The 18,905-nt window shown below is 40.5% G+C and overlaps 1 protein-coding gene across 3 annotated transcripts in view; it reads right to left on the bottom strand.

The window, feature by feature from the left end:
- Nucleotides 1-18,905, bottom strand: part of elf1 (E74-like ETS transcription factor 1) — a 38,927-nt gene that overhangs the window by 14,337 nt on the left and 5,685 nt on the right. For 2 of the 3 annotated variants that reach the window (XM_070836650.1, XM_070836652.1), the window contains exon 1: nucleotides 13,484-13,759. The exons of the other annotated variant lie outside the window; for it this stretch is intronic. The gene's annotated coding sequence lies outside the window, so the exon portion shown is untranslated. Of the gene's footprint in view, nucleotides 1-13,483; nucleotides 13,760-18,905 lie in introns of those variants that run through there. 3 annotated transcript variants of the gene reach the window in all.

Raw genomic sequence — 18,905 nt, 5'->3', positions numbered from 1 at the left:
TTGAAGTCATATTTTTGATCTGCTGATGAATGTATGTGACATTCCGTCTCATTTTGGCTCGGTTTTGTCTCCAACAACCCCTTAAGCTGCTTAAAGTGCCACTATGTTTGACAGGTAGTTGCTAACATTGTCTACCATCTGTTTGGTGCTGCATATGTACCGTACAGTGGGTTTATCAGAGTTTTGTCACTTAAAGCAGCTGCCTGCAGCATCTAGAAACAACTGTGATGAAAGCAGTGAGAGTGGAGTAACAGAATAAACCTGCAGGTCATAAAACCAAAACCATAGGCTGAAAGATGCTAAAACAGTCCATGAAGCTGAGGAGTCCTACAGAGTTGGTGATGACTCTTTTGACTCCTTTTACATTACACATTGTCGTTTGATCCATGGTAAATATAAAAATGCAGATATGTGCAGCTTTAAGAAACATATCAAGCAAGAATCTCTGAACAGCTTGTGTAATGCAAGTATTTAAAGTTTCTTTTCTGTTTGATATAATAAACAAATCCATTTAAGAAAGAAGAAGCCAATTATCAAAACTGCTGCCAATTTTTCTGTTGATTGACTAATTATAGTCACCGGTAGCACGTGATAGTATGGCTCCATCATGGCCCTTGTCTGTGACCATGGTGATTTCTTCTATCAATCTCATCTTCTCCGGCGATTACAACTGTCTGTATGGCAGCTTGGGGAACAGCAGACTGATGAGGAGTATGAAGCAAACACTGGCCTACTCCACCCCTACAGCATGGTGACTGCCAGTCGCAATAACAACCAATTAGAGTCAGGATTCATGAACAAATGGAGCATTCCCAGAAGGCCCTACTTCCCCTGCTTTAGTCTCTTCAGCTGAGCTCATTGTTGACCATGAAAGGAGGTAATTTAAGCCAATTGAATGACTATGCAATGACTCACCCTGCATGTGGTGAGTGCAAACATTGTGAGATGCAAGAAAAGGACCAAGGCAAACTTCATTTATCAGCCATTTTCAGCTCAGGTTACAAATATGCAGATTTCTTCAGGTGACATGGCTGTTCAGCAGTGTGCTGGGGTGGTGGCGATACAGCAGTCACAGGACTTAAAGTTTGCTGATGCCAGAGAGAGGGTAGTATTCCTGGTATTCGAAATATTTTTCCCACACAGGTATAGACAGTGCAGATTTGACTAAAATGGACATAAATCAAGGTCCTCTCTGTACTTATAAAGGACCTGCATAGCTTTCAAAACTGACAGCAGCAGTGATTTTGTACATCGTCACGCAGTGCTGAGAGATACATTTCAATACTAACGGAGAAATCTTAACCTTAAATAAGGTCTAGTTTTCCCCATTGAGCTGTGCAAAGAAACACAGATGTGCAAGATGGCAGAAAAAGTGTGGGCTCACCACTACCATGTCACTGAATGGTTGTCAGCACAGACATGCTGTTTTTGCAGGATCCTCTGGGTTCCTGTAAAGGAAATGACTCAGTGATATGAGGCTCGAGCTCATTCCTGGAGCTCTCTGATAGCCCATGTGGGCATCAGAGGATCCTCGTCATCATTTCTGGACACCAGTTCCCTTTTGGCCATGTTTTAGTACAGATGTCATTAAAGTACACACGAGTATGTAACAATAGCACTTTTAGCGCCAAGAAAACCAGCTCATTTAGCAAAGTAAAAACATGGTAACAAGGTAAGTATATTCATCTTCATCTATGCTACATTTCAAGATAACAAAAAAGCAGGCGATGCAGGCGCAGTCTTAATTGAGTTATTGCAGCAAAGAAGGTCATATTGAGTAAGAAGACAGTAATTACAGTTGTTGCATCAACGCCAGACAAAAAAAAACACACCAAGGTGGTTTTCACCACTGTTACAGCACTAAGTCAGCACCATAAAAACTGTTTTGTATACTGTATTTTCTGTGCATTCTACGTTTTACTCACCACCCAGCATTGCACAATACAGCAAGTCTCACCATGTTTCAAACTCCAATTCCACTTTATTGAGCTGAATAAAGGAGTGCTTTCACTGCAATCCTGAGGCAACACCATGCGTGTGGCGATAAAATGGCAGAAACGGGCACAGAGGCAGGCATAGACACTGGCTAATAGCATGCAGCTGCAGAACACAAGGCATCAGAAACACAGACTCTGCACTGGGCACTGTGTCCGAGCCAGCCCTCGCCGTGCCTGTCTTAAAGCAGGAGGCATTTGGCTCTGCCGTGCCAGGGCCAAATGAAGACTGAAAGAAAAACGTCACCTCGAGCACAGGCTTTCAGAAGGAGAATGGAATTTAATCTCATCTCCTGCGAACCTTGTACTTTTCCACTCGAGCTGGAGGCTCTAGGAGAAGGCCCCATGCTTTCCTGTGACATCAATTGTGTGTGCCAACTAACACACGATTAAGTATAACATTTAGCATATTTTGGAAGATAAAGACATTAGCTTTAGTGAGATAATGTGGTTTGGAGAAAAGGGATGAAAACTCAGTAATGTCCCCCGTGACAAAAGTTCCAGAGGCCAGATTCCACTTCTTCTTTGGTCAATTTTTCATTCAAATATATAAGGGGCATGTTTCCTGCTGAAACGTCACAGGCTGTTCTCTGTCGCATATATACTCTTCTAACGTGCCCTTTATCATAGTGCTGCATGCTTAGGACATACAAGAGAAATAATGACAGCCAGAAATAGCAGTGACATATTTTAAAACCAGGGAGAGAAAACACCCACAAACTGACCTGTGAATCTTGTGCTCACAGGAACAGCATCACTGAGCAGCGGGTTTCTGCTGCTTCCTGTCTGTTAAACCACATTCAGAAGAAAATTTCTTCCTCTGTGTAAGAGCGGAAAGTTCTCAACTCCCCCTCCTTCCTTCTCAAACAACATGCTGTTACACTCGTAGATATGAGTCTTCTGACACAGGTAGAATTTTCTACATGAATAGTTACTAGAAATATCACAATGAGTGACGTAATAGACAAAAAATAACTTTCACTTGGACTGTTCTTAGATAATGACAAAATATGGCATCTTAATGCAGGAAGTGTTTTAGTTCAGAAAACATGTTTTGACTTTTTGAGTATTTTGAGCATAGAAATGTGTTTTTAAAGACACCAGCACCATAAAACTTGTGACATTTTGGGGCCTGCTGCGCTCAGCTTGTTTAATGACTGTGATGGTGAATTAAAAAAGATCACAATAGGCCTCTCAAAACCACACCTGCCATTTGCAGACATCTCTTCCCCACAATGCTGACACAAGGCGTGCAAACACAGACAGCATTACTAACCCCCCCACTCTTCCGTGCACACACACACGCACGCACGCACGCACACACACACCCCTTATGTGGCCCCATGAGTCGGTTTTACAAAAATTCTCAGAACAAACTACGTAGTTCCTGTCACACAGTTTTTACTTATAGGTCAGAACACAAGACAAGTATATTGGTGCACAAATGTGCTGTGTGTGTGCGCAACGAGAGCACCCCGCAAACATTTTATGAGCCGCCGAAAACTAACTGGCCTTAAGCACATACAGGCCGCTCATTAACAATGTAAAAAAAAAATCCATCTGCTGAATAAACTTCTGGTTCTGGCTAACAATAAATAATATGATTAAATAATGAAGTTAATGATAAATGAACCCAAACAAATACAAATCACAGCAAATCCTTCTCAACTATGCAAATGTCATTATTTTCTATCTTGACTATATTACTTCTGTCTTACTAGATGAATTCAAAACTAGATTTTGCCACAGAGAGGCACGTTTTAACTTAACAGATGCAGATCATTTCTCAAAAACTACCCCCGGTGGCCCATTTCTATGATGTGGCAACAGGCCACATGTCACTGATAGGAAGAACCATTGAAGTTGTGAAAACAGGACCGGAAATTGCAGCAAAATTTTAGAAAAGACATCTGCACTTTAAAACATCACAGTTTGTGATGTGCTGTGTGCTGCTGTAATGTCCACAAGGCTGTAAGATTTTATTAAAGCATCTGGACATTGTCAGTAAGATGTGGAGTAATGGTTGGTCTGGCAAGATGTTGCCATAATGGGGAGTCATCATTATCAAAATCACCACTCATGGCAACATAATTAAAAAACTGCAACACTGTTGAGGTTAGTCTGAAGCCTGAGCTTCTAGCTGATATAGTATCTATAGTATATATCATAGTGAGCGCGACAGCCAAACCACTCTGGATCCAGAATGAACTGTATGGAAGGACCAAACCCTATCCACTGCAGGGTATAATGCAAAAAAATGTTTTGCCTTACAAGTCTAGCAAAGGTTATAGCAATGGCCTAACTGCTAAAAAATGACAATACATTTTCCAAGAATACCAAAACAAGATATGAAAACGGATATTTTAACATATATAGACACAGCAGTTTGTCAAACGATGTTAATGTTAATACATTTCTTTATGTTATTTAGTTTGCAGGTGTGTCTGCTCTTTCAAATTTGGTTTATGTAGGTCACAGTCAGAGCTGGTGCATGTTAAGCATGTAGAGAACAGTACTTCCAACATCCATTGTTTCTTAAAGATCTAATTTGCACATGTGGTCACATCAGAACTTGCTTTTGAACGGACACTTCTTATCAAAGATGTGGTCACGCAACAACAATATCTTGACAGTGTTCAGGTGTTCTTGTGGCTCAAAAAGACAAAATGAACAAAATGAACCTGTGAGGCAGAAGTAGCTACTATGGTATGGCTCCCTACAGCCGCTCTTGTGTCTCAATTCAATCACCTAATTTCTTCAATTTCAAAATAACAATGTTTCCAAGTAAAAAAACACAAAAGGCGGGGATAAAAAGCATGCAAGTCTGTGCGTGTGTGTCAGTTGCCTCACACTGCCCTGCTGATTCCTTTCTTGCAGACATATTTGAAATGCTTCATCCTGACTCTGCTGTTGTTTTGGCTGCTGTGTAGGAGCAATTTGATGCATGACTAGACTGTAAAAGCTAAATTCTCTCCTTTTCATATAGTAAGCCTGCTTCCCAGAATCATCACACATGTACAGGAGGCCAGTGCACAGAATCACCTCCCTCTAAAAGACAAAGTAAGACAATTTCATACAAATTCTCAAAAAAACAAAACGTGATAGCCAGAGCTAAATTCTAACTACTCCTGCTACTGTGCTGCACACTGTACCTGCATCTGAGATATATTATTCAAAAACCCATATCTGATCCTGTGTTTACATTCATACCAACACGAACATGCCACAGCACAGGTATACTGCCAGTAGCAAGAGAGGATTTAGAAAATCATAATGAGAAAAATACCCACAGCTCTCTACCAAACTTAAATAAAAACAAGGTGAAGGACAACATGATTCTGTCTTACCCTAGAAACCACTGTGCCAATTTTACCTCTGATAGCAGCCATCAGATTATGTATCTTCCCACTACAGCAAATTTTCTCGAAAGGAGAAATTCCACTTAGGGCTTATATACAGTATGAACTTTGCCAAGATACTTTCCACACCAGCATTGCAGCAAACTACAAGGTACAGGTTCAGATGGTCTGAGTCAAGGCCGGGAACAGGGGACGCGGGTGTTGCAGAGGAGGCTGCATACCAAACAGGTCTGGACACAAGCAGGCTGATGTGTCCACCCATAGTCAGGCATGCAGCATAACGTAACAACATGCCTAGAGAGGGAATAAAACAGACAGAGATGAAATAATCTCATTTTTCTCTGTCTTGTCAAGTACTACGGCGTCAAGCTCATGGTTCAACATTTTGGATATCATGCTTCTTTGCTTTATGCCAAAAGTAAATACTTATATATACAAATATATGTAACTAGCGCCAGCAGCCAGTTAGCATAGCTTAGCATAAAGACTGGAAACAGCTGTTGAGGTCAACATCTAGTGTCCCTGTTCAAAGGTTACAAAATCTGCCAACCAGCAGATGGTTAACCCTAAAACCTCACTTTTACATTTTTGTTGCAGGTAAACAACTGGATTTAAAATACCATTTAGTGAGCTTTAGAGTCTGTTTCCAGTCTTTATGCTAAGATGACCGGCTGCTGGCTGTATGCAGCTTCATTATTTACCATACAGACACGAGAGTGGTATTAATCTTTTCTCATCAAACTCTTGGCAAGAAAACAAATAAGCATATTGTCAAAAATGCAGAACTTTTCTTTTAAATCCACTATCGAACACTGCTGTTTGAAATAGAAGCAACAAGGACACACAGAAATGCTAATTCTGTCTGCACACAGTGTGTCACAACACAGTGTATTTATATCTATTATGTATGATAATGTATCCTCCGTTGGAAAGGTTAAAAACACTCTGAATCATGCTAAACTGCAGCTTTAGCAAAGCTGTGTTTAAGATTCCTGCAGATCAAGCTTCGATTTAGCAGCTAATAACGACTAAATCAGCTCCTCTGATCTGATCCCCGTAAAGCCTCACAGATAGGACCACTCACACTGAGACAGCTTAGCCCCTTCAAGAGAGCTTATCTGATTTCACACAATTGGATACTAGGTCAGTGTGGTATTAGGTATCACTGGCCAATGTTTCTATCTAATCTTGAGGCCAGTGAACGTGTGCACCATTCCTGGAGCTCAAGACAGAAGTGCAAAGTTGTTGCAGTTTATAATGTCAGGTGCATAATTCAAAAAGGGACAGAAACTGTTAAGCCAGGTGACTGAACTAACAAGACCTAAACTACAACTCACAGAGTCATGGTGAATGTTTGGATTATGTGCTTTAGGTATTACAACACTACACCTCTTGATCTTGTCATCTTGACGTTTTTTTGTGTGTCTGTATGTGTATGTCTGAACTGTACTACACTATTTATACCGTAAAAGTTAGGATTATTCTACTAAAACCAACAATGTTCATTCAGCTCATTTGTTTGAGCTGCTGCAAAGTGATCAGTGAAAGGTTCATTTCACCTATTTGTAGTTGTGTTTGAGCCTGTAAAGGAAGCAGAAGGACAGTCTGCCTGGTCAATATTTGAGAAGGCTTTATGAAACACACTGGTTTATGACAGTCAGGCGATGAGGAAGGTGCAGCATGGGCACAGGAGACGAGGACAATAAACTACCTGACTAAAGGGACAGAGGTGCTTAATCTGGTTATATAACAAAATATTTACATGGTGTTATTGTTTAACCGTATTGAGGATCTGAATTAATTATATGTGAGAAGTAGAGAATGAAAATGGTTCTAAATCTATTACTTTGTCATGGAGATACATACATTAATGATAGGCTTATGTACACAGCAGCTTCAGTACTGCTTTGAATAAAGAGGCCTAACAGTCAGTCTCCCGGTGGACTGGGGTTACGTTGTTCTGACGAGAATCACAATGCAAAAACGTAAAGGTAAACAAGGAGTGGCTGTTGCTTAGGAACAAGCAGAGGGAGAGGGCTTGTAAAGTAGGCTCTGTGGTACAAGAGAGAGAGAAAAGGTGGGCTTCATTCAGCTCAGGCCCGGTAGTTTGCAAGGACGCATGCTGAAGGCCAGGCAGTGCAAGCATGACGAGACAACTGAATGGATTTTCAAACGGCTACTGCCTGAGTAGTAAACTGCTGTTAATAGATGAATCAAAGACATTACTGGTAGAAACTGAAACATGATGTCATATACCTTTAACATTAGTGATGTGATGTGGCCGGCACTCTTGACGGTCATGAAATTAGAGGTTAACATGTATTTACATAGTGAAATACACGAGACACAAGATTTAGCTCAATACCACTCTGTTTTGCAAATAAGCACGTTTCCCAAAATGTCAAACAATTACATTAAGCGAGAGTATAGTATAATGTTTGTTTTGATGTGAATGAGGCAGCCCATACACTAAAATATAAGAGAAGTTGCAATGTAGTTTCAGTTTCAGTTGGGATTTGCTTGATGGGCAAATTTATTAAGAAAAGAAAGCTTCCCTGTAGAGTTACTATTCCCCAAATCTGTGCACGCAGCTCTCTGTGTGTGCACTGAGATGAAGTAAATGCTAAAACAGACATTGAGTTAGGTTTTGGAGTGTTTGGTGTTGTTCATCTGTCAAACCTGTAGTTCAAACCCCTAGTTTTTCAAAAATTGTGCCAGCCACACCAGCCGCATGTCATGACAACATTTTCACCAAATAGGTCACCATTGTGCTTGCAGTAAATGTGACTCTTTGAGGCTCAATTTAACCTAAATTAAAAGCCTGAGCCTCTGTCATAGTCCTTTCATTTATGGACACTGAGCATTTCACAAACAAGCAGGAGAAGGTGGTGAGAGAGAAAAAAGTGACATTTAAATAGTATGAAAGCAAAACATCAAGGGGAAAAAAGGAGACAAGGTTTCAAGACAAAAATAAATTAATGAAGAAATAATCTGGCCTCCATAACTAAGACTTTTCCACTCAGGCTGGGGTTCAACAGATCATTTGAGTGCTGGAGTCATTATGGGCATGGCCAGTTTTCCGTACGACAGCCTGCTGCTGAGGCTTTCAGACACAGACACCGCTGCAGCTGGGTGTCTGGGACCAAAGCCGCCGAAAACCATGTGGGAAATCAATTTCCCTCTGTGCCTGGGTCAGAATGCCTCTTTGTACCAAGTGATACTGCATTAAAGCCAACATGATGTTTAAATTAGCATGTGGGAGTGTGAGGGAGGTGGCAACAGACACCAGCGAAAAATTTAATTCACTGAGGATGTCAGTTTTATGTTCACATGCATCTCACAGTTGGGAGCCTGTTTTTTTGAGCTATGTTACCTCATGCAGGGTGGAACCCATATAATCGGAAAGAAAAATCTTGCAATGTGAATGTGTTTCCAGGCCACAGAAATATATAGTTTAGTACTAGCATTTTATACCTGTCAGCTAGCTGTATCACATATTTACAAATTATGAAACAGCTGTTATGGAAATTTTTACGAGGCTCCGCATGGTGCTTTTATCTGGCCCAAAAGATATTTCACACCTCAAACCTGCCTCCACCCATACAAGCTATATGACAGATAAACTTTTATCAAGATACATGCATCATCACAACTTCCAAGGTAAAGTAGTCCACTTGAGAAATAATCTAATCTAATCTAATAACTTTAAAGTGACTGATATAAACTGCATGCTGCAAAAAAGTAAGTCGTTTTCACAGATACAATCTCAACAGTATTAGCCGAAGTAAATGACTGTCTGGTAGTTCATAATTCATGATTATTATATTCATTTTTCACTGCTTCTTACCGCTGTTTGCCTGATTATCACCTGAGCCTTACAAGCAGATTTAACTTTTCATTTAGAAAGTGTGCTCAGATCCTTCACTTAAAGAAAAGTCCATGTAAAAATAGAAGTAAAAGTCCTGCATTCATCATTTTACTCCAGTACACATTGGGCAGCAGAAATGTTCAGTGTTGTTGTTTTACATTTTATGTCATTAATGTATATGGTATAATTACATTAACTTGTAAGCAGCTTTCTAATGTTGTTCATTTTAACACTTTTACACACTGTTTGGTAGTTGATTATGCAATACTGCAACATATTAGCATAAAGTGGCATAAGTTGGAAATACTAAGGTAGAGTAAATGTATCCTTAAAATTTAGAACAGTAGTTGAGTTAATGTACTTCGTTACTTTCCACCACTGACACGACAAACTGTATTGTGGCAAGGCTGTGCAGTAGGTGGATCTTTTGCAGCCATGTTGCAAGAAGCCTCCTGTACCAAATCTGCGCCCTGACCAGCATGGTACGTTGCATAACCAAGAGTGTTATCAAAAGGTGTGACCCGATATCCCACATATCATCTCTCTCACACACACTCTCCCTCTCTTTTTTCACTGTCTTGACGTTCTTGTCTTTCACCCATTCATGTCAGGTGGGTGGTATGATTCTCACACACCTGTCCACTGCTGGAGCCTTCCTGTCACCCCAAGGTGGATTACAAGCAGAGGGTGGGAGCTCACGTCTTTCACAGTTTCTGGCGGATTTAAGGCGGTGTTAATGTGTTAATGTGACTAGAGTGAGAATTTGCGAATGAGTCGTTATCAAAAGATATGTGAAACTTTCAGGCCTGTCAAAGTTCTCTCACTTCACCCCACAAGTACATCATCCACTAAAGCAAAATTAAAAAATTAAAAAATCTCTGAAAGAGCTCAGCCAAACATCAAATGTTTTGGGACATAAAGGGTTTTATAAGGGTTTTATATGCTCCCGGAGGTTTCTCTTTTCCCACTGGGTTTTTTGAGTTTTTCCTTCCCGAAGAAGGAGGGTCATAAAGGGCAGGTGATGCCTCGGACTGATCCATTGGCCTCATCGACTGCTGGACTCTTTATTAGATTGTTGTTCGCTTACACTTGTTTATTTCAGTGAACTTTGTAAAGCACTATGAGACACTCTGTTGTGATATTGGGCTATACAAATAAAATTGAATTGAATTGAATTGAATAATCACTGAAAAGTCCAGCATTACATCACATCCTTTCCAGGAGGAGAAAGTGTCAGACAAGGAAGGCATGAGAAGAAAAAAAAGCATCATTGCTGCTTCCCTGATACAAACCAAGATACATCAGGACTGGGCTCTGTGTTCAGATGTGATCACAGCTCTGGTTCGACATGTACTTCAGAAAATGGGCTGCCAGTCCCAGCATGCTCCGAGTATGAGACCATTGCAACATGGGGAGACAGTTGCTCAATCGTTTTTACTTTAATCATCAAGAGGGTTTTCTGTGCGTACCTGCTATATATTAGCACAGATACACGAGTGGCTTTGAGCTGCTGAGCATATTTATGCCTGGAGCCCCTGGGAACACAGTATGTGCCTTGCTCAATGGCACCTTGACAGCAGCCGTTAGGGCAGAGGAGTGTGTTACACATTAACTTTTTCCCCACCCAATTCTTCCCAGCTGGTCACAGGAGTTCAAACTTGCCGTCACAAGCCTTGCCGTCACAAGCCTTTATACTTTTCAACCTTTATGCCTCCATCCACTCTAGAAAAAGAGTGTACTATGGAAATTGATATGGCAAAGAAGACATGGAGAAACTGACGTGGAAACATGAAATCAATCCTTGAGCAATATAAAACAGCCAAGCAAACAATCAAAACATGACAGGAGAAAGCTTTGACTGAGCTTTCTCATATTAACATTTTCCAGCCAGGCTTATTAAAAGATAATGATCGTGGGTCAACAACACGTTATGTACTAGTTTCACAATGAGTTCAATAGTTTCCCGCATCCCCCTCAATAAATGTAATCAGAGGTTATGGTAGAAGTGATTACCATGAGAATCTTGTCTCTTTTTGGTTTCAAATAGTATATCAGTTATGCCTTCAAAAATATTTAATGATTTCTCCACTTGATATCCACATTAAGACCAAACAGGATGAGCTAATATGCCACTTACTTTCAATCAGTATAATATCTAGTCCATGCAGATGCATTATATTTGTATTATTGCTATAGAGAAAGACATACTTTTGATCCTTTTTGTGATAAAGAGCCTGTTTGTACCTGGTCACATGACACTGCAGTTGGCTCCGTGTTTATTCTGTTCAAGCCATAAAAAAACAGTTTGTACTTAACCATACAAAGTTGACTCTGTGTTCACTCCATTTAAAGCATGGTCCTGTAACATGAAACTGAATAAATCCTCCTTTTTTACATATCTCGGCATGCTGGGGCTGTAGTAATAAACTCCACCCCACCTCCTCCTCCTCCTCCTCTCGTCATGCCCTTCTCTTGCAACGCCTCCGTCATTTCACCCAAGCCTAATGATCTAATTACAGGCTAAGACTTGTTGACTCTGTATTGAAAGAAGAGCCAACCTGATACTACTGTCGAGCCCCCCTCCCTTTCTTTATCAACCCCTATGTCCTCTGAACGAAAAACACACACAAAAAGCTTCACCAAACAGCACCTACAGTACAAGTTCATCCTCTGAGCCACGAGGGCCTCATTTACAATCCAAATCAGGGTGGGCACAGCATATGATGAAAAAGTTAGGTCAAATGCAAACTCGTGCCTGCTCAACACAACAAAGCTATTCACTCACTGGGTCATGTGCTGATGCTACAGCAAGTGTTAAATACAAATACAGAGAGCGATTCCCTTATTCTTCCAGTGCAAGGCCAATTGATCTAAACCTAATAATAGTTCAGTAACTGAACCTGTTGAGATATTTATTTAGTATCTCTGAAGTGCTTTGTCCTCAGTTGCCTGTCTTGGGCCCCAACTGCAAGCTACGTCAGACATTACATCAACAAAATCAATTCTGAATGCCAAACTGATGAAACAATCACAAGCTTAGTTATTTTGCATATAACTGCATAAAAATGTCTGACCAAAATTGGATGAAAATGTTAGGCACTGCAGTAGTTTGGGGCTTCGCACTTTGCTCTGTGCTGTATACTGCAGCAGCATGTGGAGACACTAAAAAGTGTGTGGGGAGTCGATCAAGCTATACCTGTGTTTATTCAGTGATGTAGTATGTGCACAATGTCTTCTGTGGTACACAAAGTGCAGAGTAGATTTCTGGTAAAACAGGAAGTTCGCTCTTATCTCCGCTGCACTGAGCAACTTTTAGAAACAGATTCTCAATAACAATGAGCATAATAATGTAACTGGTTGATGGAAAAAAAGACTTTAGGCAACGTCAACTAATACAGGCAAAAAAGAGGAAGCTGAAATACTGTTGGTTCAAACTTCCCTTTGAATTGAAATTAATAGCTCCTGGGCCTCTCTCTACATGACAAGATGAGCAGCATTCTGTTCTGATGAACTGAAGATTTTGGTGCATGAAGCATTGCATAACAACAGCAAAACCACAGCAGTGGTCCACTAATGCAGCATTTAACTTTTAAAATGACAACTGCATTGCATTTAGAAAGCAATCATGTATCAATATCAGCACAATGAGTAATTACTGATTACTACACCATGAAGAATATATGTGGGCTTGGTCCTGGGGCTTGCAAAATACTGTTCCCGCCCTTGCTTCAGCACACCATATAAGGCAACAATTCATAAAAGAAAAGCAACAATCAGACATATCAGCAAAAGATCATTCGTATTACTTCTTAAAATGGCAAACTGATCTTGCACGCTGTTGAGTCAAAGAAAGTGTCGAATGAGTTTGAGGAAACAGGTTTGATATATGAAACTTAATATATAAAACCTGTTGCTGTTTCCTTGAGCAAAATTGTATACAGGAGGAGGCTTGGAAGACATTAGATAGGGATAAAAATTAAAAAAAACATGTTCCTGAATATCAACTGAACTTGTGTGACTTGTTAAAACTCCCTTCAGAAAATCTTAATACGCCAAGTGTGCGAATGAAAACGCTACCATCAGCCAAAGGTGCACATTATGGCGACCTACCAAGTTAGCAGACTGTGCACTTACAAACACAAGTCCCAAATATACACAATACAGTAATACTGATTAAACTTAAAAACTCATTTGTTGTTTCTACTAACAAGAACCATCAAAATAGGTAAGTGTGAAGAGGGGGAGAACTATTCATCACTAACCTCAAAGACACAGGATTCGGGTGACAGAGTCCATAATAGCAGCCGAACAAGTGTCGATCTCAGTAACCAATGAAAATCAAGAGAAAAATAGACAACAAAAGTGGTAACGGGGAATAATCCAAGGTGTGTTCAGAGGGGGACAAAGCTGAAGGTGTGGACCACTGGCCAGCCCCACACCTCTTTCTCACAGCGACAAAACAACACTGGAGAGGAGGAGGGAAAGAAAGACAATGCAATGGCTGCTGTTTGAAGCAGAAAAAGGAGAAGTGTAGTGGAGCAACTTGGTCCTCTCCCTATGAGTCACGCAGCACTGTCGCCATTGGTAGGGGAGCCCTGAGGCAGAGTTCTTTCACCTGGCCAATCAGCGACGAGTATCGGCCCTAAATGCAAATCGTTTCAGGTGAGTTCTTCATGTGGCAGGGATTGGACAGGACTGCAGCGGGGGAGGGGAGAGCAGCGAGATCCAACCAGAGGGCCACACCTCAAACAGCATGAAAGACGATAGACAGGTTTCTCCTGCAGAGACGGAGGAGTGCTGGAGGTGTAGGTAAACAGTTGGACAGGTATGCACTTACTTTAGACTTTGACCGTACAATGTGGGCCAGGCATGGTGATTAAAATCTGAGTGCCACCTCAGAGGTAAAGTTCACATCTCTTTGTATCCATTAAAACAATTACAGTGAATTGTGAGTCTATTAGCAGTCTCAGTGAGCCAGTTAAGCTGTTGACTTGTGGAGGAGTTATTCTCCCTGTAGTAGAAAGCCCCATAAAACAACCTGTCAGTATGAGGTGCAAAGAAATGAAACTGAAGTCGGCCACATTTAGTCATGAGCAAATGCTTCACCGCAGAGGTCAAGAAATTCTCTTTTCCTCGTCTTGAAGATTCAAGTGATGATTACAGGAAAGCTCCTGTATCACATGCAAGTTTAAGTCAAGCAGCTAAGTATTTGCATCTCAAAATGTACATTTAAAGTCTGCAGAAAGTGTCACGCATCAGCTGCAGTAGGTAAGTGTGAATAGGAGCTGAACTATCTATCACCAACCTCAAACACATCTTAAACATCTTGTTAAATTCGGATATAGCTGAGACTTGATACGAATCTTGATCAGAACTGACACTCGAGTGAAAAGGAAGCGGTGGTCTGTGGTGAGTGTTGAGCACTTCGTGTCTTCACCCTCTTTTCTGTGCACCAATTGACACGTTTTCCACTGAGAAGCTAAGTGTAAGATATTTAACAGAAGCAAAAGTTATATATATATAATGCCTTGAATTGGCATTGTTGGGAAAGAACAGTAACATAAACTAACATAAGATTTAGAGATGGATTTATTAAAAATGAGCCCATTGAACTCAATTGCGTCTACAGCAGAGCCTGTTTGTCCTGAACCCCCAAATCACCCTCTCAGTCACCATTGAGTGCTCTCATCGTCACAGTAATTCTTCCTGGCCCGTTCAGCACAGCTCAGCCCCGACTAGAAGGCAGCTGTTTGCTTCAGAGAAAATTAGCCTCGCTGTGAGGGAGAGTTACACCAAGCAAGCTCCATTTATCACCGCCTTTGGAAATACTGTTTACAACCCCAAAGTCTTGGAGGAAACTGTTCACTTCTTGTGATATAAACTCTTAAGGCTATTGCACTGCAGCGCTGCTAAAATCCGGGACAACTATGTAAACACACATGAAGACACACACATGAATGTACACAAGCAAATTTAATTCCTATGTAAGTATTACAGCTAATTTGAATCTCTATACAAACACCAAACAGTATCTGAGGCCTGTAATGATTCAATTCAATGGAATTTACGCTGTGACAGCAATGGGCAGTCGTGTGCTACGACATTATCACTATCAACAGGATAGGTTTTTATGTTTAAGATTTTGCAAAAAACTGAGGGAACGTTTGAGAGTTGCAGTCTAAGCTTTGCATTATAAGCACAAATTCAGCATTTTCTTTGCAAACCTGAAAAGAAAACTGCAATGAGAGTGCGCTGCATTCCTGTGATCTGTAACATGTGCGTTATCACCTGTGTCCAAAAAATATTTCCTTCACAGAAAGTCAAACAATTCCTCTAAGAGCCAGCATCTATGTAGCATTGTCTTTGTAGTTTTTGGTCTACAGAAACGTGAACTAACTAAATGTTCTCACATGTCCTGTTAAGATCTCACAGAGCAAAACTGGGGGAGCATATCCAGAATATCCAGAATCAGAGATGTAAAGCATATCCAAGTCCACCTTGGAAGAAGAATTATGATATTTAATTTGTTCAAAATGAATTCAACATGTCAAACAAGTTTGCAACCAACCCAAAATACCTGCAAACGCTAATTTGTGTGGAGTATATTTGAATGGACAGCATGGATAACAAAGGAAAAGAGTATAACAGTGGTTTGCTGAACAAATATGAGGATTTGTTTGCTTTTTTTCAGCCTCATATCATAAAATGACTATGTAGGAAAGTTGACATTAGTTCAAGCTCTGGAAACCTGATGACTAAGAGTTGGTCTCTATACTTTGACTCTTGGGTCAGATAAGGAAAATCCCCAGGTGGAGTAAGAGAGGAGGGATGTTTCCTCCAGGATGGACAGACACGGAATAGATGTGTGTGTGTATATACAGTATATATGTATATATACAGTGCTGTGAAAAAGTATTTGCCCCCTTACAGATTTCTTCTGTTTTTGCTTTTTTGTCATACTTACATGTTTCAGATCATCAAACCAATTTTAATCCTGACTTTGACTAGTTCAATCCAAAACCTTCACTTTGTTTTTTTTTTTTAGCTATTCAGAGGTGGACTTGCTGGTGTGCTTCGGATCATTGTCCTGCTGCATAACCCAAATGCGCTTGAGCTTAAGGTCACGAACTGATGGCCGGACATTCTCCTTCAGGATTTTCTGGTAGAGAGCAGAATTCATGGTTCCATCAATTACGCCAAGTTGTCCAGGTCCTGAAGCAGCAAAGCAGCCCCAGACCATCACACTACCACCACCATGTTTGACTGTCGGTATGATGTTCTTTCTCCCAAATGCTGTGTTAGTTTTACGCCAGATGTAACGGGACGCACACCTTCCAAAAAGTTCCACTTTTGTCTCGTCAGTCCACAGAATATTTTCCCAAAAGTGTGGGGGATCATCAAGATGTTTTTTAGCAAATGTGAGATGTGCCTTTGTGTTCCTTTTGGTCAGCAGTGGTTTTCACCTTGGAACTCTGCCATGGAGGCCATTTTTGCCCACTCTCTTTCTTATTGTTGAATCATGGACACTGAGCTTAACTGAGGCAAGTGAGGCCTGCAGTGCTTTAGATGTTGTTTAGGGTTCTTTTGTGACCTCCTGCATGAGACGTTGACGCACTCTTGGAGTAATTTTGGTAGGCCGGTAGTCCTGGGAAGATTCACCACTGCTCCATGTTTTCTCCATTCGGGGATAATGGCTGTCACTGTTGTTCGCTGGAGTCCCAAAGCCTTAGAAATGGCTTCGTAACCCTTTCCAGACTGATAGATGTCAATAACTTTGTTTCTTGTCTGTTCTTGAATTGCTTTAGATCGGGGCATGATGTGTTGCATTTTGAGATCTTTTAGCCTACTTCATGTTGTCTATTTAGGTGATTTCTTGATTCTACAGCTAATCAAGTGAAATTGAACTCAGCTTTCAAAAATGTGGTTAATCACAGTTAATTCATGATTTAACAAGGAGGGGGCAATTACTTTTTCACATAGGGCCAGTTTACTCAGGTCATCTTTGTCTGATATTAAAATTGGTTTGATGATCTGAAACATGTAAGTGTGACAATAAAGCAAAAACAGAAGAAATCTGTAAGGGGGCAAATACTTTTTCACACCACTTTATATGTATGTGTGTGTGTGTGTGTGTATATATATATATATATATATATATACACACACACACACACACACACACACACACACACACACACACCTTGCGTGTGTAAATAAATGTTGGTGAAAGATAGACACTAGATTGCTAGGAAATCACTGCTCAAACGTTTGGACGTGACTGAAAAGAAGTGGACAAGCAGTAGAAAATGTTACTGAGTTACACCAGATACACATCTTTAGTCTTTGGTTTACAGTGTTTGAAAAGGCACATTCATTCCCTGAAAGCTAGACTAAACTGTACAGCTTTATGAGCAGCATGTGAATAATATGTTATTGTGTATTTTACTCAAACACAGCAAAAAAAAACAAAAACAGAAAGAAACTGTTTGCACTCATTCTTCTTAAGAATTTGCAGTCCTTCCAATTATCTTCTGCAATACTGAACGCAAACCCACCCAGATTTGCACAACAAATTACATCCAAGCTCAGGGGAGAAAGCAATAAAAGTGAAGATGTTTAAATTGCTGGTGCTTCATGGCATGTCACAGGAATACAATTAAAATCAGTCCACAGTGTGAAACACAAAAAGTCTGTCTCATACAGTGCATTGTGTTCTTGCATTATTCCTACAATGGTGGTGGATTATCTGGAGCAAAAAAAAAAAAGCTCTGATGTGTGATCAATGCAGAGTCATGTGATCCCCTAGATTAACTGAAAAGACACACCTTTCCTTTGCAGCCCAGGAAGGGTCACAGGTTATTCTTTTGTGATAATTCTGCATAACAGAGGCTTGTCACAACAGAAGCAGCAGTATGTCCCCACTAAAGGGCAGAGCACAGCAATGCTTCGCACCAAGAAGCTGCTGTGGTGAAGGCCTGTGTCAGTGAATTCCCTTTAAGCCAAAAAAGGGACACTGGGTCACTACTTGCATGGTATTCATTATTATTATTGTCTCTTTATCCAAATGTCAACGTCATCTTGAGCAACAAGATTCACATCATAACAATATCATAATCTAATACTGCTATACTAATCTCTGCACAAGAAAACACGTTAATTTGATTGTATTTCAGTTAGTTATTCAGGCATTTATATGACAATAAATGTTATCTAAGCCTGAATGCTTATTGTATGGGTCAGATTTTAGTAAATGGACGCCTCAAATAGCACTAGTGCTCACTTCATTTTATATTTTTATATTTTTTGCTCCTACTTGATTTATATGACACAGTCTATCCAGGCATGCTCAACAAATTTGTACCAGACAAACCACTCCATTAAGAACTGCACTCAGAAAAGTCAGGGTTATGTTGGAGGACTGTGGGCTCATAAAACCTGACAAACATTTTGAAACAATCCTTGACAGAATGAGATATGGGAGCCTTTGGAGGACGCACAGAATTATTTGTGTAGTTCGGAGGTCATCTGATGGCTGCTCGAGCCGATCAAATAAAGAACAGGGAAGCTGAGGCTGTCAGAGGCCAGCTAACAGGGCAGAAGTGCACCCCGCAAGAGACACAGAATGAGGTAAACAAGAGGGCAGCAAGGCGTTATAATTAACCCCACTGAGATGGACAAATAATT

The sequence above is a fragment of the Pempheris klunzingeri genome, chromosome 9 (assembly GCF_042242105.1).
Source record: "Pempheris klunzingeri isolate RE-2024b chromosome 9, fPemKlu1.hap1, whole genome shotgun sequence".
Lineage (NCBI taxonomy): Eukaryota > Metazoa > Chordata > Actinopteri > Acropomatiformes > Pempheridae > Pempheris > Pempheris klunzingeri.
Note: the sequence above shows the minus strand (reverse complement) of the source record. Positions and strands in the feature narration are given on the sequence as shown.